The sequence below is a fragment of the Myxine glutinosa genome, chromosome 1, assembly GCF_964187855.1.
Source record: "Myxine glutinosa chromosome 1, kmMyxGlut1.1, whole genome shotgun sequence".
Lineage (NCBI taxonomy): Eukaryota > Metazoa > Chordata > Myxini > Myxiniformes > Myxinidae > Myxine > Myxine glutinosa.
Genome location: NC_136261.1, coordinates 419,194,032 through 419,218,576, shown reverse-complemented (window position 1 = coordinate 419,218,576; position 24,545 = coordinate 419,194,032). Strand labels below are relative to the sequence as shown.

The 24,545-nt window shown below is 44.5% G+C and overlaps 1 protein-coding gene and 1 pseudogene across 5 annotated transcripts in view; both read left to right on the top strand.

Annotated features, from left to right (window-relative positions):
* The window catches only part of LOC144888257 (E3 ubiquitin/ISG15 ligase TRIM25-like), a 1,054,438-nt gene that overhangs the window by 247,356 nt on the left and 782,537 nt on the right, over positions 1–24,545 (top strand). The window lies entirely within an intron of this gene.
* The window catches only part of LOC137420085 (uncharacterized), a 29,622-nt pseudogene continuing 15,668 nt past the window's right edge, over positions 10,592–24,545 (top strand).

Genomic DNA, 24,545 nt, shown 5'->3' with positions numbered 1-24,545 from the left:
CCAGGACGAGGCTCAGGTCTATCATACCGGAGGAGGGAGTAGCCCGGGAGAGATACTATGGAATCAGAGACATCATAAAGGAGGAAAGTTTCTGTTTAGCAGATCACGTCTGGTTTGACAGAAGCAACCTGTATGGAGAGATCAGTTAAGTTTGAACGAAGGCCCCGGATGTTTGAGGTCCATACCGTTAATGAAGAGGAAGGGGGAGCATCAGATACAGAACAGGGGGGAGGAGGGGTAGGGTAAGATGTGGAAGAGGTGGAAGAGGTAGGGAGAGCTGTTGAAGGTGTGTCAGAGATTTCAGAATAGCTCGGAGAAAGGGAAGGATGGGGCGGACAAAAGGTTTGATGGTGATTGGGTGAGCCACAATGAGGTGTTATTTGAGGAGGGGGAAGAGCGAGGCAGAAGGTTGGGGGAGATGGAGGTGAGAGTTTGAAGGGGGAAGAAGCGGGGAGGACGCTTTGAGGAGGGGGAGTGAGAGGGGGGAAATTGAGAAGCAATGAGGGTGGGGAGATTTGAAGGGGAGGGGTGAGGGGGGAGTTTGGGAGGGAAGGGACAAGGGGAGGGATTTGAAAGGGATGGGATATGGGGGAGATTTGGAGGGGAGGGGTGAGGCAGGAGTCTAGGAGGGGAGGGGCGAGGGGGCGTCTTGGCGGGGAGGGGTGAGGGGGTAGTTTAGGAGGGAGGGGGCAAGGGGGGAGATTTGAAAGGGATGGGTGATGGGGAAGATTTGGAGGGGAGGGTGATGGGGAAGATTTGGAGGGGAGGAGTTATGGGGAAGATTTGGAGGGGAGGGGTGAGATTGGATTTTTGAAAGTGTACGATTTATGGGAAACGAACATTTATTGCAAAATGTGTTTCTTGTGACCTTCGAGTTAAAAATACGTTTAAGGACGCTGGATGGAGGATGGAGTGCAGGAGAGTTTAGGGAATGTAGAAAAAAGGCACTATAGGAGATGGATATTTTTTTTGGGATGAATTGATTTGGTGAGCAAGTCGAAAGCAGCCTTTTAAAGAAGAAGAAGAAAAAGTTGTTATAAAATATGACGGAATACATAACTTGAGGGGAAAGTGTAAACATTGAAGGTTAATGAGTGAAAACAATCTGGGGAAATGGGGGAGAAACACGTGGTCGAAGAACGAACGAACGAATGAGAATGAATAAACGAATGAGAACAGAGAAGGAAATGTTTTTTTTTTTTTGTTTGTTTTTTTGAGTTGAGATTTACACAAGGAAGTAGGCTATGGGTGAAAAGACTGGGAATACAGAGAACGAAAGTTATTGGATCACAAACGACGGACCACTGAGAGAAAAACAAAGCCTCAAGGTTGTACAGTGCACACTGTACAAGGCCTTGCTCGCGACACGGCAAACAGACGATCAATTTATGAAAGATAAACACCGAGAAACAACCAAAGTTGCACACAATAACTTCACACACCGAAAGATAAATACAGTTTCGACAAAATACAATTGTGAACAGACTTAACTTCGAAAAACGTGGAGACCGTGTGGAGCTTCGAAAATCCCTGCCGCCGTCTCCAAGATCTCGCGAGATGTCGCGAGATCAAGTTGGTTCCTCATGTTCGCCGAACTGACTGCGGTCTGGATGATTAGCAGGTCAGCATCTTCCTGGGAATGATGGGTCTGGCATCCAGCAAGCCGGAGGTATCTGCTCAACATGTTGATGAAGTTCTGTTTGTTGTTGAGGTTTCCCAGGAAGATGTCTTTCTTCATGGTCAACTTCATGTCATCAGTGAAAGTCACTTCTGGTCCACCTCTACCTGCTGCTTGCCTCTGGTGGGTAATGTGCTTGGTTGATTGACCAATATATCCATCAAATATTACGATGGCCTTTCCGTACTTTCTTGTAACATAGTCACAGTGGAGCATGCAGATCTCTCGATATGTTGGTGAACCACGTGGCCATGGTATACGGTGCAGCAGACTTCCACCATCCAAGACATACTGGATTTCGCTGATTGACTCTATGGTACCTGGTTCAAGTTTAGACCAGATAGCATCTCCGAGTACGGACTTCTGGGCTTCACGTAGCATCAGCTTTTCATCAAACAGCGCAGGTGGATGAGGGCATAACTCAAAGCGAAACATCTCTTCCTTATCTTCAGCAGATTTTGAGATGATGATGAGATGCTGGAATAGCAGTTCTGGGTCTATCTGTACCTGGTCTTTACCAACTCTCACAGATGATCTGGCCTTCAGAAATGTGGTGGCTTGGTCTTTGTGCTTGAACGTGTAGTGGACAACTGACTGATTTGTCATGGAGTGCATGATCTTGTCTCCAATGAGCTTGGCATTGTCGACATCAACCTTACTGCCAGCGTTGACACCAGTCATTATGTTCCTGAGGGATGGATGACACTTGAAAGGATTTCTGTCAACTAGAGCGACCTGTAGTGTACTTGTATCTTGCATGTCACGATGCTGCCTGGTTTTGCCCATCTCTTTGTTCTGTTCACCTGTGCTGTACTTCACTCCAGTGAGCTCTTGCATCGATCTGTTCGTCTCCGAACAAGCCGGCATGGACAAAAGCCACGTTAACCATTGTTGCTCTGTCATTCCTCTTCCTCTTGTTAACCCCCCGCTGGTCTTCATACTTCTCATGAGTACTTGCTCAATCATCAGGTCTGAGGAAATTCCAGCCCAAGCTCTACTACTTCTTCGGGCGACATGGAAGCCCTGAGTAAACTTACGGTGCACATCTGGATAGTCCTGTTCTAAGCTGTGCATTATTTGCAGGTAAATCCTGGCAGACTTAGCATAGAGTGAATGACCTGAGGCTGCTACATATGGTAACATATCAGATACAGCTTTGAGGTGCAGGGACCAGTTTCCCATACGCTCGGCTTTGATGAATTTTCTTAAGATCTTCACCATATCCATATACTGTAACCACAGTTTCGCTGTTCGGTCTTTGGTCAATGATTCTGTCTGTGTTTGAAAGACTTTGCTGATCTTGTCAAGGATTGGATCACTTGCTACATCGTTGGAAGATCGTGTGCCTTTCATCAACGCATCATACAGGGTCCTTGCTTTACTCACATCTGGATGAATCACATCATCATCGGCCAAGCCACTCATTGCATCTTCATACCGAACTGGCAAGTCTTCTGCAGTTCTGTATTGTGTTCCTCCAAGAGGATCAGACAGGAGGAGTGCATTCAGGACAGCATCCAGGAGGATGTGTGCCCGTACAGCCCTGGAAATTGCTTTTCCTGTTAGGATGTGATCCACTGCATTTGGTGCGTATATGAGTTCTAGCAGCTCCTTCAACCCAGAACCACCCATGAGGTGCCCTATGCTGCCAAGGAAGCTCATTTCCATATGAAAGGCACCTAGCCTTACCACAATACGATCGCATGGGGCTTCCATCTGGCTCCGAGAGAATGATCGACAATGCCTTCCACCATAGTGGCTGATCAAAGGTGATGATGGTAGGTACATCATGTTGTTTAGCATGTTGCGCAATGTAGTTGAGAGTGGAGTAGATGCATGTAGTGTCGCTCGAGCTCAAATCAATCATTGGGAGAAACAGGACAGACGATTTTGAATGCTGGACACCGCGATGTAAGAGTTGCATCATCCCGGACCATGCAGGTCTTGGTATCTTGAACAGCAGTGACGTCTTCCACAGTACATCAAAGTTGGCTGTGGGATCATGGGCTCTCATGATAGGCATGCTCCCATAAGTCACGGTTGCTAGTGCCTGGTCGTCAGCTCTATGGTACTGTATCTGGATTCTTCCAGTTGTTTCTATGTCGCTGGCAGTGACCTGAGCTCTAGGAATCAGATGTCCTTGTGTTGTTCCAGGGGTAATCATGGCTATTATCCCCATGCCATGGAAGGTGTTGTGTCCGTCTAAGGTTCTAATGTTGTGGTCGACGTTGTCAGCTGCATATTGAACAAATTCTCCCTTGTGGTTGGGTATGTCCGTACCCTGGTATACAGCTGCATTTTGGTTGAAACGTGTGACTTCCTTGTATGAGCTGCAGTACCCATGTGCATGCAGTGAATCAATAAGGAAACGAGAGGCGAAATGGTGCTGCAGCTGCACCCCTAGTGCAATTTGCAGTGGAGCAATCAGGACACGTGGTCATGCAGCTTGCATTATAGCCTGACCAATTGAAGCTATCTTCAGCTCTACATATTTTGCCTTCAAGATCTTTCCAAGAAAAATCTTCAGAGTATCAGGAAGAAAGTTGAGGCTGGCGTCTTTGAACTCAAAGTCTTCCGATGTTGGGTATGTTTCATTCCCTGTTTCCACTTGCTTTATGTCATCCAGTATGAATTTAGCGGCAGCTTCCAGGATTATTTTCTTCTGAATCATAGAATCCTTAGACTGGTTTGCATGAAACTCCAAAAGTACACTGTCAGCTGTTTGCCTCATCGTTGCAACATTCGATTTGCCATTAACTGTTGTGACAATGACTCTGTTGCCAAAGTGTTCAATCAGTCTGTCTTTCATCTTGGAGAATAGGACTCGGCATTTGAGTCAGCAAGATACTCGGCCATTTTGTCCACCAGATCAGAGATTGTGTTTTGTTCGTCGTCATTTTCCTCAAGGAATTCAGTCACCTTTATAAATGCCTGACATCTGTCATCCAGAGCAGGACGACCGCCTTCGTGTGGTGATTTGTATCGTCTACCCAATTTCTGTTTCTTCTGTACTATTTCATTATGTACAAAATTCAGAGGGATCAGTTTCCCTGTCCGGAAATTTGAACTGCATACCTGGTGATACACGGCATCTGCCGCTGGAAGGTCACACACAATGAGCAGTCGAGCCCGAACAGTATCGGCCCATGCATCGTTCCTTGTTGAGCACTTTTGCAGAAGACTATCTTTACATTCTGTAAATGTGATAGAGTGGACATCTCCTTGCTGTTTCCTGTTATCAAAGTTCACCTTTGTACCACAGAAGAGGCAATCTGCTTTGAAGTTGAAGGCTTCCTCTGCTGATCGGAGCGATACACTTGGGCCTGGTCTGTGTGTATCTCTGATACTCTGTGCTACCTTTATTGGATTGCAGTATACACGTCGGCATTCTTGATGAACAACTTGACCTGGAACAGTCTGTATTGGGTCACTGCGCTGGTCACTAACAACATTAATAGTCCGACTTCCCTTTTCACGAAGTGCCACTACTGGATTATCGTTGTTGGTGGATTCATTGCAGAACACACATGAATTGGCCGCCATTCTTCAGGGTTGGATTACCTGCAAATATAGAAAAGTTGAATATACTATTACTGTATGTTATTGCCAATAGACCTAAACATACTAAATACATGTCATTGATGGGATTAAAAACTAAGATATATATGGTTCACAAACAAATAATGATGTACCGTCGCTTGCTGTGGAGTGAGCAGTCTTTGTAAAACGGGGTGTGGTTAAATAAGACACTAAAACAGTAAAAACTTCACTTATATATACAATATTGTACAGTATGATACCCTTTATTTATTATATCGTGCTAGTGATTAGGTCCAGTGTATAAAATAAGCAATAGAAGTTCAGAGAGCGACAATAATCATAGCATGCGGCATATGTATGTCTTTTAACATGGGGCTAAATGGAGAAAACTTGATTGCATTATTTGAGAGTCACCCCATATTTTTAGACCTTTATACTTTTAGTATGTTATAAAGGTACCTTGAGGGTAATCAATACTAATGAGATCGGTAGTGTTGCAGTTTTTTCCCCGTCAAATGCTAAATGGCTTGGACTATTAACACTGAATGGCAACAAATGTGTTTTTGCGGTACTCGAAATAGAGTTTGTGGGATTTAAGCTGTCACCTCACGGGATTTCCCCTCTCCAGTCCAATGTGGAAGTGATTCACCGCATCCCTGAGCCTCAGTCTGTTTCTCAGCCGGCGTCCTTTCTGGACATGGCGGCCCATGACATCTGGTTCTTGCCACAGTACTCAGCCATCACTGCACCATTATGTCAGCTTCTTCGGAGGGCAGCCTCCTGGAATTGGTCCCCATCCTGTCAAGCAGCCATATACAGGTTGAAAGCTCAGCTCACTACAGCCCCTCTTCTTGCTCATTTTGACATCAACAGTGCAACATTGGTCACCTGTGATGCTTCGGCCACGGCGTTGGGGGCTATTTTGTCCCAGGTGCAGGGTGGCATGGAGAAACCCATCGCTTTTGCATCGCGTGCCTTGAGTCCCATGGAGCAAAAATATTCCATGGGAGAGAGAGAAAGGCATTGGCCTGCATATTGGCATGCCAACGCTGGCATCTGTACCTGTATGGTCAGCCCTTTACACTCTGAACAGATCACCAGGCACTCACGGCTTTGATGTCAACCTCAGGCACAGGACACAAGCCACTCTGATTGTACTGGTGGTCGGACCGAGCCTCATTGTGAGCATCCAGCAGTACAATTTCCAGCTTCAGTCCACACCTGGATGTCACAATACCATGGCGGACCACTTTTCCAGATCAGTTATGGATGCTCACACTTGTTCTGAACCAGAAGACACAGAGCAGGATCTAATACAACTGATGCGTGGACCCCGACATGATGTGTTATCCCTTCTGGAGCTCGAGCGGGCATCTAAGGAGGACTCTCTTCTCGGTATCCTGCATTCCTATATTACAGAGGGATGGCTGGCCAGAGTAGCAGATGATCTGATATCGTTTTCTCCAGTGAAAGATGAGCTATCCAGTTGGAACGATCTTTGTGTGGCGTGAGAACGCCGCACATTGGTGCCAAGTATGCTGCGAGCACAAGTGTTGAGTGTGGCTCAGGAGGGTCACTTGGGCATGGTTAAGGTAAAGCAACGTTGCCGTGACCTGGTGTGGTGGCCCAGCATCCACCATGACATTGAAACATTGGTAAAGGATGGTATGGCTTGTTTCGTCTTTGGCAAAGCTGGCAGCCCATATCACCTCCATTGCAGCCAGTTCCCTGGCTGTCTAACCCGAGGGAACGCCTACAAATAGCCATTTGTGGAGAAATTTCTGGTGTCCCTCACCATCAACACTATCTGGTGGTCGCATACAATTTACATTCCAAGTGGCTTGAGGTTGTTCCTGTGGGATCAGTTACCTCCCAGAACATTATCCAGATCCGGGACACACTGATAGCTCGTTGTGGGGTGCCACAGGTCATTACCAAAGATTATGGCCCACGGTTAATTTCAGCTGAGTTCACCACGTATCTTCGTGTCAATGGAATTAAACATATCCGCATGGCCGTGTACCACCCACAGGCCAATGGAGGGGTGGAAAGGTTTAACCAAACCCTCAAGAATGGAATTTGAGCACACCTAGCTCAAGGTTGTGTGTTTAAAACAGCCCTACGAAAGACCCTCATGCTCTACAGGGCAATTAAGCACACCACCACAGGTGCCTCACCAGCAATGTTAATGACATAATGTGAGCTATTCCTGCCGATGCACAGGCTTCGACCCACGGGGTCTTGCTTCCCCTCACCTACTGCCAGCATTGCCGTACAGCTGAGCCAGCAGCACATGAAGCAACACTTTGACAGAGTGTACAGATCAAGGCCACGTGCGATACAGGTTCATGATTGGGTCAGAGTTAAATATCCTCATCGGAAAAACAACATGTAATCATTTTGGTCCTCCACACCTCGTCTGAGCCGACAGCTTGGACCAGTGAATTTCCAGCTTCAGGTTGGGTCTCGGTGGCACGCCAGCAGACGAGGTAAGTAGCTGTCCCCTGTGACCCAGCCTTCCAGCCAGGTGGGAGTTGGTATGTGGCCCACCAATACAGGTGATACGGCTGATATAGAAGAAGGACTTGAACCTGTGGGCGCACTGCAATGACCTCAGAAAGCCCGCCAGTATCACAGTCGTTTTCAGGATTTTGTGACCTCATTCCATACCTGCACTTTGTGGGAGAGGGGAGAAAATGTTGTGTTCTTTCTTACATGCTTGATTATTTCCGCGTTTGCGGTTGTTGTTGTTGTTGATGTTTGTGAATTTCCAGATGTTTAGGGATTGCTGGGAAGGGATGATGATTTAAGTGGAACGGGATTGTGGGAGAGATGGCCGGGACGCCATCTTGACGGTGTCGGAGATATGCTGGTGGATCCGTGCCTCAAATAAATGCTCTTGTTCATAATGATCAGAGCCATTGTTTAGCATTTATTGAGTGACACAGCATGACCCATGTGTGTGAATGGAGTGAGATTGACTGTGGTGTGGATCATGTGAATAAATGGTGTGCGTGAGATTGTGAGATGGCCAGTGTGTGTAAATTGTGTGCGCTTGTTTCCGATGCGGCCCTGTAAGGGTGCATGGTTTGGGGATTTATGACAGTGCGAGAGTGGGTGTGGTGAAAGATACGTGGCTGCATGTATGCGTGTGACGTCTGTGGAGGTTCCGTAGCATGAGCAGTGGATGTGGAGAACACTTAGGAAATCTGCCGAATGTCAATGCTAAATATTAAATTAATTGGCAGGCTATGGATGTGCCGCCAAACTTTCCCACAGAGGGAGGCTCACAATGGATAGAATATTGAGTGTGGAAGTGGCTGAAAAGCTGGGACGCCAGAGAAATCGCTGCTGTTTGAACGTGCTGGGCACCCGAGGAGAAGCTGCCTGCCTGTTCATGCCATGAAAGGATTGCCTGCCGAGATCAATTGTGTTGCCAGGTTTGGCGGTCTCAAGCTGTGTCAGTAGTTGCTTAACATCCCATGAGGCCGCGAAGCTATCCATAGTATGGCGGCTTTCCAGGTCCAGAGGTTGGAGAGAGTCTGAGAAGGCCCATACGTGAAGCACGCCAAACCCCACGTCTGCAACAATATTTTCACTTTGCCTTCATGGCAGTCAAACAAAATTGAAAATCATTCCAAACCGGAAAAGTACTGTTTATAATGACATCATAAAGGATACAAAGAGCAGGCACAAATAACCAATGTAATGTGTTCGATAGAGTGATGCAATAGACACTGTGCAACGCAAGTAAATTCCAGGATATTTTTTAAATGAATTTTACAATCTTCATTTTATTTATATTGCATTAAATAGTTGAACACTGTCGAACACAAATCGTCTTCTTGTTACTTCCGCTATGCTCCAATGTAGTGATACTTGGACATGTTAAATAGGGGGTGAACAAGGGTGATGTATTAGACTGCTTCAATGCTGCTTAATATCCGGAATTTTTCTTCTTAACAATCTTTAATTTCATTATTATATTCAAATTGAAGTGGACATTCCATGACGTAACATGTTCTGTGAGCTCTCTAGAAGTCCTCAATCTCATTTCTCTGCAAAAGACTGATGCTGATTTGCACACAGGTGATGTCTATCCTGTAAATATGGAAGGCAGCCAACACGACAACGATTCATCTGTCACAGAAGATTCAAAATGTTCTTCTGCAAAGGAAGGTTCAGATGATATTCACATGACAAACGGAAGTGCTTCGTGTTTTTCGACTGGTGAGTGAAAATTTAAAACATTAACATTTATATTTTATAATTAACATATACAAAATATATAATTTTTGGAAAAGAGTTAAATATTTTGTTTTTGACCAAAAAAAAGGAAATGTGTTCTTTGTTTCTGTAGAACAATCCAGAAGGAATATGGGACCAATAAGGTCCAGTTGCAGCTTGACAGTGAAGAAGAAGCCTTTTCTGCAGAAGCAATCATGAGATCAAGACTCACTTCGTATAAAATGCAAGTGCATGTCTGTTCCTCACAACACCAAGATTAACATTAAATTAAACAAACACAAAAAGGCTCTGGAAAGGCGAAAACGTTATAAGTGTAATGTGTGCAGAATGGATTTGGCTTCAAAGAGTAACATCAAAATGCACATGAGGATCCACACTGGAAAACGCCCCCACAAGTGCTCTGCCTGTGATAAAGGTTTCTCTCGAAAAGGTAATTTGAAAGAACATATGAGGATCCATATAGGAGAGCGACCCCACAAATGCTTGACATGTGATAAAGGTTTCTCTCATAACAGCAATTTGAAATTACATATGAGGATCCATACAGGAGAACAACCTTACAAATGCTCAATATGTGATAAAGGTTTCTGTCATAGCTGCAAGTTGAAATTACATGTGATGATCCATACGGGCGAACGACCCCACAAATGCTCGATATGTGATAAAGGTTTCTCTCGAAGCAACAGTTTGAAATTACATATGATGATCCATACAGGAGAGCAACCTCACAAATGCTCGATATGTGATAAAGGTTTCTCTCATAGCAACAGTTTGAAATTACATGTGATGATCCATACAGGAGAGCGACCATACAAATGCTCGATATGTGATAAAGGTTTCTCTCATAGCAGCAGTTTGAAATTACATATGAGGATCCATACAGGAGAACAACCTTACAAATGCTCAATATGTGATAAAGGTTTCTGTCATAGCTGCAAGTTGAAATTACATGTGATGATCCATACGGGCGAACGACCCCACAAATGCTCGATATGTGATAAAGGTTTCTCTCGAAGCAACAGTTTGAAATTACATATGATGATCCATACAGGAGAGCAACCTCACAAAGGCTCGATATGTGATAAAGGTTTCTCTCATAGCAACAGTTTGAAATTACATGTGATGATGCATACAGGAGAGCGACCATACAAATGCTCGATATGTGATAAAGGTTTCTCTCATAGCAGCAGTTTGAAATTACATATGAGGATCCATGCAGGAGAGCAACCTCACAAATGCTCGATATGTGATAAAGGTTTCTCTCATAGCAGCAGTTTTAAATGTCATATGAGGATCCATACAGGAGAGCAACCTCACAAATGCTCGATATGTGATAAAGGTTTCTCTCAAAACAGCAATTTGAAATTACATATGAGGATCCATTCAGGAGAGCAACCTTACCAATGCTCGATATGTGATAAAGGTCTCTCTCATAACAGCAATTTGTAATTACATATGAGGATCCATACAGGAGAGCAACCTCACAAATGCTCGATATGTGATAAAGGTTTCTCTCTAAAAGGCAGTTTGAGATCACATATGAGGATCCATACAGGAGAGCGATCTCACAAATGCTCGATATGTGATAAAGGTTTCTCTCATAACAGCTATTTGAAATTACATATGAGGATCCATACAGGAGAACAACCTTACAAATGCTCAATATGTGATAAAGGTTTCTGTCATAGCTGCAAGTTGAAATTACATGTGATGATCCATACGGGCGAACGACCCCACAAATGCTCGATATGTCATAAAGGTTTCTCTCGAAGCAACAGTTTGAAATTACATATGATGATCCATACAGGAGAGAAACCTCACAAATGCTCGATATGTGATAAAGGTTTCTCTCATAGCAACAGTTTGAAATTACATGTGATGATCCATACAGGAGAGCGACCATACAAATGCTCGATATGTGATAAAGGTTTCTCTCATAGCAGCAGTTTGAAATTACATATGAGGATCCATGCAGGAGAGCAACCTCACAAATGCTCGATATGTGATAAAGGTTTCTCTCATAGCAGCAGTTTTAAATGTCATATGAGGATCCATACAGGAGAGCAACCTCACAAATGCTCGATATTTGATAAAGGTTTCTCTCAAAACAGCAATTTGAAATTACATATGAGGATCCATTCAGGAGAGCAACCTCACAAATGCTCGATATGTGATAAAGGTTTCTCTCATAACAGCAATTTGTAATTACATATGAGAATCCATACAGGAGAGCAACCTCACAAATGCTCGATATGTGATAAAGGTTTCTCTCTAAAAGGCAGTTTGAGATCACATGTGAAGATCCATACAGGAGAGCGATCTCACAAATGCTCGATATGTGATAAAGGTTTCTCTTGTAGCAGCAGTTTGAAATTACATATGAGGATCCATACAGGAGAACGCCCTCACAAATGCTCGATATGTGATGATGGTTTCTCTCAAAGCAGCAATTTGAAATCACATATGAGGATCCATACAGGAGAGCAACCTCACAAATGCTCGATATGTGATAAAGGTTTCTCTCTGAAAGGTAATTTTAAATCACATATGAGGATCCATACAGAACAGCGACCTTACAAATGCTTGATATGTGATAAAGGTTTCTCTCTAAAAGGCAGTTTGAGATCACATGTGAAGATCTATACAGGAAAGCTGAAATCTGAAATACCAGGATATGGAAAATGAGGTAAAGAGGATTTGAAAAATGACAGCTTAAAAAAATATTAAATTTATTAATCTGGTTCTCCATATTCCCATAATAGAGAATTATTGAAAAATTGATACCACAGCCCCAAATGGTAACAGAACTTAATTTCTCAATCTGATCTTGGATCTCATTGTGCTTCTTTCAGGGGTTTTCTTTGGTTGCCAGTTTGTAATTCTTGTTTCTGTACTTGCCATGTATCCAGCCAAGTTCCATTTGAGGTTTTTGATTGTGACGAGTGTTTAGGAATTTAGTTTTCTGTTTGATTTGGTGGTTTTCTTGTCCCTTTTTGGTTATGCCCAGATGGCATCTTTCCATGGCAGTTTGGACATCAATTGTTGCTCTATCTTTGCTGTAGTCCATGTTTGATTGACATGTGTGATGTGGGGAGAACACTCTTGTTGTAAAATTGTTAATCAGAAGAAGTCTCCTGCCTCTGTTTTTCATGAAGCTTAAATTTGTGAAGGGTTTTGCAATAAAGAGAGGTCCCAAAAGCACAAATGCACTGTCTGTGTTGTTGGGAATTCTAGGGAAGATACCTGTCAATGAAGGGGGTTTGTCGATGTCTGACCTGAAGTGAGAAATTAACTTTGGAGTGTGTATTGGTATTGGTAGAAACAAGAATTCAATGTAAATATTCAGTGAGCATACAGTCATGTGAAAAGGTAAGTACACCCCATGTAAAGTTTTGACTTTTTCAACATATTTCAACATACAGCTATTTGAACTTCATTTCAACAATATTGATAGATAAAGGTGATATAATATAACAAATATCATGAAACATTTACATTTTGTAGAAATAAATCTTAACAATTAGCCTTGACGCAGAAGAAGGCCATTTTGCCCATCACGCCTGTGCTGCACCGTGAGCACACTAACTAAATCCATCCGGCTCTCGACTCAGTGATTCCAGGAAACTCCTTCAGAATGTGACGCGTGAGTTTAAAGGGGTAGTGAAAGCTCTGGTTTTGCATCACGAGCGAAAATGATTCTGGTGAACCGCTCGAGTACATGATGCATGACACCCCCAGTGTGTGTGTCTGTGTGTGCAAGGGGGGGTGGGGGGGATGGCCAAATAGCTCTACCTTTGACTTGTTTTTTGTTCAATTGTCTTGTTGATGACATCACCTATTGTGATGTACCTGTGCATTTCATGATGCCCATCACAAAGGAAGCCCGTTCTCAGCTCTGTTATTCATCCTCTTTATTCTCAATACTCTCACAATTCTCTTTGTTGTGGAAATATGTGACTACCTTCCATCCCTTTTGGTTTGTGTTCAAGGGTAATGCCTTGGACCATTTCATTGATGGTAATTAAATAGCATCATTGGCATCATAATTTAAATTCATGACCTCATTTCCCCTGCCCCTTGTCCTCCATGTCTCCTCCAAACAACCTCACATATCTGTGGTTTTGTTATTTCATATAATAGCCTCATGTATGTGTGTTTTGTTGTGGTATAAGCCTGGCGTTGGCTTAGCGGTTAGGTTGCCGGCTTGGGATCCTAGGATCCTGGGTTCGAATCCCGGTCGATCGCTGAATTAACATCAGGGGGGTTGACTCAGCCTATCATCCTTCCGAGGTCAGCAAATTCAGTACCAGCTTGCTGGGATGAATGATCACGGTGTGTACCCCGATTCAGAATAGGCACACTGTATCCCTGCGCATAGTAAGAGCGTGACCAAAGGTTGGCGTCAGGAAGGGCATCCGGCCATAAAAACATTGCCTCAAACAGGGAACCGTGATTGTCATGGGGCCCGCAAGGCTAACCCCCGCTTTTGCGGGGGAAAATGGCCTTCAAACGATCATTCATTCATTCATATTCAATATTCATTTACATTTTGGAGTCCATTGTATCTATCTATAATTCCAGTAATCTCTGTGTGTATGTATGTATGTATGTATGTATGTATGTATGTTTGTCTGTGACCACTGTTTCTCGACAACTACCGGTCCGATATACTTGAAACTTGCCAGGTATATTGCTGGGGACCCGAGTATGTGCCTTTTCAAGGTTTCATATTAATCAGAGAAGTAGTTACCGAGCTATGTCCAAAAAACGATTCAACCAATCAGAGAGCAGCGAGCTATCACGTGTGCCGAACGTGGCGAACAGACTCTGCCTCGGACGGCACATTTGAGAGCGTATTCATTTATTTCACGTTGGCAAACTATGTTGGCGTTCAACTATGTTTTAAAACTAATTAAAACTAATTTGCGATTCATCGTAACTGCGATATGCGACCTTCCGGACAGTGAAGACTGCACTTCCGGGAGCCAATCACAGAACGCGTTGTTGCGTAGGCGTGGCCGATGTGAGAGCGAGCCGAGCCGAGCGTGTGCGCCATTGCGGTTCGTAATTCGATTTCTACCGGAGAAAATAATAATTTCTCGATTTCTTATGTGCATTATTTCTCCCAATTCAGTCAGAGCGAAGGGCGGAAGCGAAGAGCGTTGTTTTTTTTGTTTACTGGCGTACGGGCGGGGTAGAGCGTATGGGTAGCGTTTTTTTTTTTTTTTGGCAAGGAACGGGCACCAACGTACGGGCATGCCCTAGTAATTTAAATACACATAAATGCAAATTTCGCATGTGGAAAAAGTAAGTACACCCTTGGCTCTAATAGGTGGTATTGCCCCCTTAGGCAGAAACAACCTCAAGTAGGCGTTTCTTATGACTGTCTGCCAGTCTCTGACATCGACTGGGATAAATTTTTGCCCACTCCTCCATGCAGAATTCTTTCAGCTGTGCGATGTTTGAGGGGTTTCTTGCATGCACAGCTCGTTTCAAATCCCCACACAACATCTCGATGGGATTTAGATCCGGGCTTTGACTTGGCCATTCCAGAACCCTCCATTTCTTTCTTTTCAGCCATTCCTTGGTGGATTTACTGGTATGTTTAGGGTCATTGTCATGTTGCAAGGTCCACCTTCGGTTGAGCTTCAACTTTCTGACAGATGGCCTCACATTATCCTCAAGCATCCTCTGGTACAATGAAGAATTCATCGTGGATTCTATGATGGTGAGCTGCCCAGGCCCTGATGCAGCAATGCTGCCCCCAAACCATAATACTTCCACCACCATGCTTTTCAGTTGGTATCAGGTTCTTGTGGTCAAATGCTGTCTTTGGTTTTCGCCAAACATGTCTTCTGGTACTGTGGCCAAATAGCTCTACCTTTGACTCATCTGTCCAGAGCACATTGTTCCAGAAGTGCTGGTCTTTGCCGAGGTGTTCATTGGCAAACTTTAGTCTTGCCCTGATGTTCCTTCTGGACAGCAAAGGATTCCTCCTGGCACACCTCCCATGTAGATCAAATTTGCCCAGCCTCTTTCTAAAGGTAGACTCGTGCACTTTGACATCAACAGTGGCAAGAGCCACCTGTAGGTCCCGTGATGACATTCTGGGGTTCTTAGAGACTTCTTTCAGCATCTTGCAGTCTGCCCTTGGGCTGATCTTGCTTGGGGTGGTCTGGCCTGAACAAGTTGGCAATTGTTTGGAATCTTCTCCACTTGTAGATGATCTACCGGACAGTCGAATGATTGATTTCAAATTGTTTGGAGATCTTTTTAAATCCCTTCACAGACTCGTAGGCATCTATAACCTTCTTTCTGAAGGCCTCAGAGAGCTCTTTTGATCTAGGCATGGTGACGCCACACACTTCAACAACAAAGAGCAAACCAAACTAAATGTCTGAGGTTTAAATAAGACAGGTTCCTCCAAGATCCTCTCTAACGATGTTCTAATCATTTGCACCTGAGCCAGTGCACCTGATTCTAATTTTAGGTGTTTGAAGTTGTGATAAATGTAGGGGTGCATTTACTTTTTCCACATGCAAAATTTGCATTCATGTTTATTTAAATTATACAATGGACTACAATATGTAAATGTTTCATGATATTTGTTGTGTTATATCACCTTTATCTATCAATATTGTTTAAATGAAGATCAAATAGCTGTTTGTTGAAATATGTTGAAAAAGTCAAAACTTTATATGGGGTGTACTTACTTTTTCACATGACTGTATGTCGCTAATGGGTGGAGCTGGTAACCTCGACAACCTCATTCCATTCCATCAGTGAAGATTTCCAATCCGTGCTTGTTGTACCTCCGAAGTACTGTTTGAGGGGTGTAGGGGGTCTAAGGGGTGGAAAGGGTTCAAAAGAGTGAAGATGAAGTCAAGAAATTACCTCGGGTTCGTAAATGGATTAACTCGGGAGTGCACCACGGAAATATTGGGCCAAATGACGTCCTCATGACTGCTTAAAACCCCTATTCAGGTGCATTGTTGTAAAAAGTCTCATTGTGGAAGGTTTCCTTGTGATTAACCTTGGGAGCTCAAAGCAGTAAGGTCACAAACAAACAGAAAAACTCACCTTATTGTGAGTGAGGTAGATGTTGGAGGTTTACCCGTTGGCATGTGGTGGCTTGTAGATGGTAGCACGTGGGTTTGTGGCGGGCATTGTTTATGAGGATCTACCCTCGTTCATGATGATGTATTTTGTGTGTATATTTGAAGTTGAATGTTTTGTAAAGTTAGCTAAGTGGTCACCTTTTTTCTACAAACAACTTTTTTTTACCCATGAGAGTGATGATGTTAGATGAGCACCAAAATTACTTTTAAATCGATGTATTGGTTGTGTTTGTACTATTTTGGTTTTTGAATGATCAGCGCAATTGAGAGGTCATGTGACTCCTTTAGCAATTATGTTAAAGGGTTAAATGAAGAGTTCTTTTTCACATCTGAGTTACCAGTCTTGTGTCTAGCGGATGAGAGATTAGAATTAATACATCAAGATGACATATATCTATCTGCACATCACAAGCTTAATCAAAACAATATCTGACATGGACATTGTTTTCAAGTGACTTTATTCCACACCATAAGTGAAGTAAAACTCATGTTATCAACATCACACTATCTGCCATGTAAATTATCTTAAAATAACTTTATTTCATATACGTTACTGGGAGCTACAATAATTTTACATAAGCTCAAGCATATTTTTTATTGGTGTTGAGATTGTTTCTTTGTAGACTATGTTGGTAGTTATTGAACCTTCTTGGGACAAAAATATAAATCTCTTGGCGATCTTACTCGAGAACATGCAACATACATCTGACCATGTGAAAAGCAGGATAACTTCAGATGGAGGTCTGCAACTGCAAGGGTCTGTCCTTGTGCTTTATTTATAGAGATTGAAAACAACTGTTATTGGAAGTTGCAATCTCTTAAACAGAAATGGATAATCTGATGGGATCATTGGAATTCTTGGTTATGAATACTTCTTCACCCTTATATTTCCCTGTTGTTATTGTGGCCTTTAAGACATGTGGCAGCATCTTCTTTATTACCAATCTTGTCCCATTGCATCATCTTGGTGCATCGAGATTTTTCAATGGAATGATTGGAATACCAACTTTCAAGAATAAAATATGGTGTGGCGTTCCTGGTGGTAAGGAGGAGGATACAGTGGAGGAGGATACGCAGAGGAGGCCAAGGAAGAAGGTGAAGATCGACGAAATGCAGTTTGGATTTATGCCAGGAAGGGGAATGACAGACGCGCTCTTTATTGTGAGGCAGTTGCAGGAGAAGTACATGGAGAAGAGGAAGAAATTGTTTCTTGGGTTTGTTGATCTGGAGAAAGCATTCGATTGGGTTCCACGCGAAGTATTGACATGGGCATTGAGGTAGTTAGGAGTGGAGGAATGCTTGATCAGAGTAGTGATGGTAATGCACAAAAGAGCATGCACAGCTGTAAGGACGAAGGATGGGAACAGTGGTGAGTTTGAGATAAAGGTGGGAGTGCATCAGGAGTCGGTACTAAGTCCACCACTATTTGTAGCTGTGATGGAGGTGCAAGCTCAGAACGTAAAGGAGGGTTTACCATGGGAGTTGTTGTATACAGATGATCTGGTGTTGTTTGCGGAGAGTATGGATGGACTGAAGGAAAAGATGAACAAGTGGAAGGAATGTATGGAGACAAAAGGTCTGGACGTGAATATCGGAAAGACGAAGGTGATGGCAAGTGGTAAAGCATGTGGTGAGGTGGAAAGAACTGGGTAGTGGCCATGTGCTGTGTGCAGGAAGGGTGTCGGAGTGAATTCCATTCAATGTCCAATGTGCTCTGAGTGGGTTCATCAAAAATGCAGTGGTCTGAGAGGGTCATTAACCAGTGTGGCAGCCATATTCAAATGTAAGGTGTGCACAGAGGGAGCTGCAGATGGGGGAAATGTTGAGTTGGATCTTGGAGATGGCGTGAAGTTGGAAGGTGTGAAAACATTTTGCTACCTCGGACACATGCTGAATGGAGAAGGTGGATCAGACTCGGCAACAGTTGCGAGAGTGAGATGTGCATGGAAGAAGTTTCGGGAACTGAGTGGTGTACTGATGAGGAGGGGAGTGTCGTTGAAGCTGAAGGGAAAGGTGTATGCTGCATGTGTGAGAAGTGTTATGATTTATGGGACCGAGACATGGGTAATGAACGTAGAGCACAACGAAGGCTGGAAAGGGTGGAAATGTGAATGGTTCAGTGGATGTGTGGAGTATCGTTGAGAGAGAGGAAGACAAATGATGAATTGCGAAAGATGATGGGAAATAGAGCCTGTGATTGATGCTGTGAAGAGGAACAGGTTGAGATGGTTTGGTCATGTGTTGAGGAAGGATGAAAGTGACTGGTTGAGAAGAGTGATGGAAGTGAATGTAGAAGGAAGTAGAGGACGGGGAAGACCGGGAAAGACTTGGCTAAAGATGGTAGAAGAAGAAATGTGGGCAAGGGGGTTAACAAGGAGAGATGCAGAAAATAGGGCAAAATGGAGAAGATTGTCATGGGGACCGCAAGGCGAACCCCCGCTCTAGCAGGGAAAATGGCCTTAAAATGCATGTTGTTGTTGTTGTTGTATTTCTGGTGGTGTAAAAGACTTGATAAACTCCACAGGATATTGTGTGGCATCATCATCATTTGGTACAGTGTCAAGTGATTTATGTGACACTTCTTTTCATGGAATTTATTTTATCAATTGTATATTTATCTTTTCTACATCAGAATTATTAGGACCTAAGATTACCCTTCCACAAAGCCAATCAATATCTTGTAATATTGCTTCATAGTTGGGAAGACATTAGTATTAGGTTCTTCTTCATATTTTACAATAATTCCACATCCATTTGCGATTGTAATTTGGCTGGAATTAGGAGCGAATGGAATGTTGCCATCTCCAATATCAAGGAGTAATTTGGCAAAATTGCCAACTTCCTCGTCCTCTTAAAGATGAACTCTCATATTCACTGTCAATGTAAATGACACAACTTTACCCCAAGGAGGAGATGCCTTCAGACTTGTTTGAATTTCATCTGCTTCAGTTCCTCTTGGTATAACGGGGCGAATTTGTCAGAAATCCCCAGAAAGAATCAGTGGAGTTCCTCCCAAAGCATGACTACTTTCCTTTAAGTATTGGAGTGTATTATCTAATGCCTTAAGACTTTATTTTGTGTGTCGTAGTGCACTCGTCCCAGAAGATAACTCTTGCATCTCTCAAGACATTGCCCTTTGCAGAGCCTTCGTCAATATTGCACGTTGGTGTCTCCTCAATTTGAGTGTTGAGTGATAGTTTGAATGTGGAATGAGCTGTCCGACCACCAGGAAAGAGAAGATGCAATTCCTGAAGATGCAACTGCCAGTGCAATATGCACCTGTGATCTTACCTTTGCTCGGATTAACGTTAAAATGAAAGTTTTGCCTGTACCATCAGGTGCATCTATGAAAAGCAGTCATCCTTCATTACCATCAATAACCTCCATAATTTTCCTGTTCATGGCTGCAAGGCTGTGCAAAAGCTTTCTTTCATTCTCCTGAACAAACTGTGCAAGTTCTTCTTTGTCATAATGTATCTCCTTTAACATTTCTCTCGTTAATTCACATGTTGTTCTATTTGGTCTTTGAAATCCTCTTATGAAAATGAAATGAAATGAGAGAATGAAATCCTCTCCATTCATTCCCCTCTTCCACTTTCAAAAATCCAATCTCACCCCTCCCCTCCAAATCTTCCCCATAACCCCTCCCCTCCAAATCTTCCCCATCACCCCTCCCCTCCAAATCTTCCCCATCACCCATCCCTTTCAAATCTCCCCCCTTGCCCCCTCCCTCCTAAACTACCCCCTCACCCCTCCCCGCCAAGACGCCCCCTCGCCCCTCCCCTCCTAGACTCCTGCCTCACCCGTCCCCTCCAAATCTCCCCCATATCCCATCCCTTTCAAATCCCTCCCCTTGTCCCTTCCCTCCCAAACTTCCCCTCACCCCTCCCCTTCAAATCTCCCCACCCTCATTGCTTCTCAATTTCCCCCCCTGTCACTCCCCCTCCTCAAAGCGTCCTCCCCGCTTCTTCCCCCTTCAAACTCTCACCTCCATCTCCCCCCAACCTTCTGCCTCGCTCTTCCCCCTCCTCAAATAACACCTCATTGTGGCTCACCCAATCACCATCAAACCTTTTGTCCGCCCCATCCTTCCCTTTCTCCGAGCTATTCTGAAATCTCTGACACACCTTCAACAGCTCTCCCTACCTCTTCCACCTCTTCCACATCTTACCCTACCCCTCCTCCCCCCTGTTCTGTATCTGATGCTCCCCCTTCCTCTTCATTAACGGTATGGACCTCAAACATCCGGGGCCTTCGTTCAAATTTAACTGATCTCTCCATACAGGTTGCTTCTGTCAAACCAGACGTGATCTGCTTAACAGAAACTTTCCTCCTTTATGATGTCTCTGATTCCATAGTATCTCTCCCGGGCTACTCCCTCCTCCGGTATGATAGACCTGAGCCTCGTCCTGGAGGCGGGGTTGCTATCTTTATCAAAAACTCTCTTCCTCACTCGCCCTGCACTGCACTCTCTCCACCTCACCCCCAGGAATACCTCTGGCTACGGCTAACCCCTTCGCTCCCACCTCTTGTTCATATGTGTGTTGTACCGTCCACCAAACAGTGATGACTCCATCTACATCTCGCTGTCTGATGATATGGACCAACTTCTATCTACTCATCCCAACTCTCTCTTCCTCATATGTGGTGATTTCAACTGTCATCATGCCAGTTGGCTGGGTGTGGGTACCTCTCTCACCAGCCATGGCTCCTCAGCAAAGGACTTCTGCGACTCACTGGGACTGACACAATCTGTCAATTTCCCGACCCGGATCTCAGTCAACGGAACATCTTCTCTTCTGGACTTGGTTATGACTAACTTCCCTGAAAATGTCTGCTGCTCTTCTTCTGCTCCGATCGGATCATCTGATCATGTCCTTGTTAAAGTGGACATCTCTCTAACCATCCTCAGGGAGCCTGCTCAGCGTCGACGAGTCTGGCATTTCACTCAGGCCAACTGGCACGGTCTTCAAGCAGCCATCAATCATCTGGACTGGTCTCCCATCTCTACCACCTCTGACATCAACTCATCCTGGGAATTCTTCCAAAGTAAATTGCTCTCTCTCATGCACAGATTTATCCCATCTCGTCTTGAGTTGTCATACCCTTCCTCCCGTCCATGGTACACGGAATCTTGTGGTGAGGCTGTTGCCCAGAAACAACTTGCCTTCGTCTCCTGGAAAGCAAATCCAATGGAAGGAAATCTCATTTCCTTTCACAAAGCCCGAAACAAGTGTGTGTCCACCCTCAGGAGAGCCAGGAAACAATATCTCTCCGTTCTCAAGACCGAACTCTCTTATCTGTTTCCATCTTCCAAATCCTGGTGGCGTCTGGTCAAATCCGTTTCTGGTGTTTGTTCCCCCTCCATCCCCTCCCTTACCTCAAACGGCTACACAGCTGACTCCGCACGTGAAAAAGCTGAATGCCTCAACTCTGTGTTTGCCTCTAAATCTTGTGTCCCAAACCCATCCCTCTCTGTACCCACCATACCCAGTCGTACCCTGCTGCTCCTGGACTCCGTGTCCTTTCCTCCTGACAAGGTGGAAAAGTTTCTGTCAACCCTCGACTCTGATTCTGCAACTGGACCCGACGGCATCAGCCCACGGGTCCTAAAATCCTGCTCTGCTGCTCTATCTCACCCTCTCTCTGTTCTCTTCACCCTCTCTTTTGCTCAAGGTCAACTGCCATCTGCTTGGAAATCAGCCAACATCACCGCTTTGCACAAAAAAGGTGCAAAAACAGATCCTAGCAACTACAGACCAATCAGCCTTCTCCCAATTATCAGCAAAGTCATGGAATCCATCATTGCTTCTGATATGAAATCTTTCCTCTTCTCCAATGGCTTGATCTCTGATCATCAATTTGGTTTCAGACCAGGTCACTCTACTCTGGACATGCTGCTTCTGCTGTCTCAACAATGGATGGAGGTCCTCAATGCCAAACAGGAAATTAGAGCTGTCTCCCTCGACATATCACGTGCCTTCGACACGGTCTGGCACCCCGCTCTGCTCACCAAACTCTCCTCCTTTGGTATCCATGGAAATCTCCACGCATGGCTGGCGGACTTCCTCTCTAGTCGTCGTCAACGTGTGGCCCTGAATGGGTTTCTCTCATCTCCTCTTCCTGTTCAGGCTGGAGTTCCCCAAGGCAGTGTTCTGGGCCCCGTGCTTTTTCTGGTCTTCATCAATGATCTCTCTGACTCTCTCGAAAATCCTCTCTATCTCTTTGCTGATGACTCCACTCTCTGCCGCTCCATTCCTCTTCCCTCAGATCGGCAGTCTGCTGCCTCCTCACTCTCTGAAGACCTGGACAAAATCACAGACTGGTCAAACAAGTGGAACATGTCTTTCAATCCTGACAAATCTCACACTCTTACTATGTCTCTCCGAAAAGATCGACTGGACAACCCTCCCATCTACTTTCTCAACAATCCTCTCCAAGAAGTTCTGTCGCTCAAGATTTTGGGTCTCACTATCTGCCATGATCTTTCTTGGGAAAACCACATTTCCAAGCTGGCCTCCAAAGCCAGTCACCGACTGGGCATCCTCCGTCGTGCGAAGTCCTTCCTCGGCACACCTGAGCTCCTCACCACATACAAGGCTTTCATCCGCAGCTCAATGGAATACTGTTCTCCCCTATGGGCCGGTGCTCCTGCCTCACACCTAGCTCGGCTTCACGCTGTTGAAACCAAAGCTTTCAGAATTATTGGAATCTCCCGCGATGAAGCTATCTCTGAGGGCCTTTCACTCACTCACCGCAGGCAGGTAGGTGGTATTTCTGTCTTCTACCGACTCCTCTCCGGCCTTGCACCCCCAGCTCTCTCTGTGCTCTGTCCCCCAAATATTCCTACAGGTCGCACAAGATCTGCCAGCAACCCTCTGATGGTTAAACTGCCGAAATCTCGGCTCTCCGCTCACCTTCACTCTTTCATTCCTCTTTTCTCCCGCCTCTGGAACAAACTCCCTCACTCCCTTCAATCCCACTCCTCCCTCCAGGTCTTTAAAACAGCTGTTCACCACCATCTCTTATCTTCCCCCATCCAAAACCTTGATCTTTTCTACCCCCACTAATTCACCCCAGATCCACCTTGTTTGAAATTCCAACTTCTTTCCTGGAAGTCCTGGCAGTGTCCATATGTTTTATACCTCTCCCACTGCCCCCTTCCCACGCCCCCCCCCCCCCCCAAAGCCCTCGCCCTCTCTCAGATCTCTCGATGTCTCCATGTCTCTCGGTCCCTGCTCTCAAATGTTGTGTTTGTGTCCTTCCCCCTCTCTCCCCATCTTGTCTACCGCTCCCTATGTTATATGTTTTATGTGTCGGTTTGTCTTTCTGTGTGATTAATGTTCGCTCTTTCACGAGCCTCGATCTTGTATACAAAAAAAAATAAAAATAAAAATTAAAAAAATCCATAATGATTCAGATCATGTCCTCTGAAATCCATAACTTTGTCTTCAATGATGAGAGCTTCATTGAAAATTTCATTACCATAAGTCATTTCTAAATCATGATATTCTCCTTCAATTCTGTGTAAGATATCCCCAGACAGGCTCTCTTTATGAAAATTCCGTAGTTGTTGGGGTTCAGTTAGGGCACACCAGGTGCATCTATGAGAATTATGAGAATGGCAAATAAATGTCGCAGTCGTCTCGGAGAGTGACTAATCGCAGCTTTTTCTGGAGTTTGTTTCCAGTGTAGTTCATTTTCCAGTTAGCCATGGAATGAACAGGCCTCCTTGAAGGTTCCACAAATCCTATCCTCGTGTGTCTTCAAATCCTCAAAGACTTTGGACCATGAAGAGTATGAAGTAGCAGCCTCACATAGAAGACTTCACCCATATTTGGATGTATTGTGTGCACCCTTCCAAGGGCATCTTTAGACTTTACCCTTGGATAACCTTCTACAGGATTGCCTTGAACTCTCCTTTTCCACATTCTGCCACCAGCAGCCTAGGTGAAATATTT